Below are 842 nucleotides of genomic sequence, written 5' to 3' on the forward strand. Positions count from 1 at the left end.
TCCTCATCCTTTCCTCATCCTCATCCTCATCCTATCCTCCTCCTCATCCTCATCCTAATCCTATCCTCATCCTCGTCCTCATCCTCATCCTCCAATTCCTCATCATATCCTCATCCTATCCTCATCCTCCTCCTCATCCTCATCCTAATCCTATCCTCATCCTCGTCCTCATCCTCATCCTCCAATTCCTCATCATATCCTCATCCTATCCTCATCCTCATCCTCATCCTCATCCTCATCCTCGTCGTCCTTCTCCTCATCCTATTCTCATCCTCATCCCCATCGTCATCCTGCCCTCCTCTTCATCCTCATCCTCTTCCTCATCCTATCTTTGTCCTCATCCTCATCCTATCATCATCTGCATCCTCATCCTCATCCCATCCTCATCCTACCCTCCTCTTCATCCTCATCCTCTTCCTCATCCTATCTTCGAACTCATTCAAATCCTATCCTCTTCCTCATCCTCATCCTATCCTCTTCCTCATCCTCATCCCCATCCTCATCCTACCCTCCTCTTCATCGTCATCCTCTTCCTCAACCTATCTTCGAATTCATTCTCATCCTATCCTCTTACTCATCCTCATCATATCCTCTACCTCATCCTCATCCCCATCCTCATCCTAATCCTCATCCTATCCTAATCCTAATCCTCATCTCATCCTCATCCTCATCCTCATCGTCGTCCTGACCCTCATCCTATCCTCCTCCTCATCCCCATCCTCATCCAATCCTAATCCTCATCCTCATCCTATGCTCATCCTCCTTCTCCTCGTCCTATCCTCATCCTCATCCAATCCTCATCCTCATCCTCATCCTATGCTCATCCTCCTTCTCCTCGTCCT

This window comes from Lupinus angustifolius, chromosome LG09 (assembly GCF_001865875.1).
Source record: "Lupinus angustifolius cultivar Tanjil chromosome LG09, LupAngTanjil_v1.0, whole genome shotgun sequence".
In the NCBI taxonomy this organism is placed as follows: domain Eukaryota; kingdom Viridiplantae; phylum Streptophyta; class Magnoliopsida; order Fabales; family Fabaceae; genus Lupinus; species Lupinus angustifolius.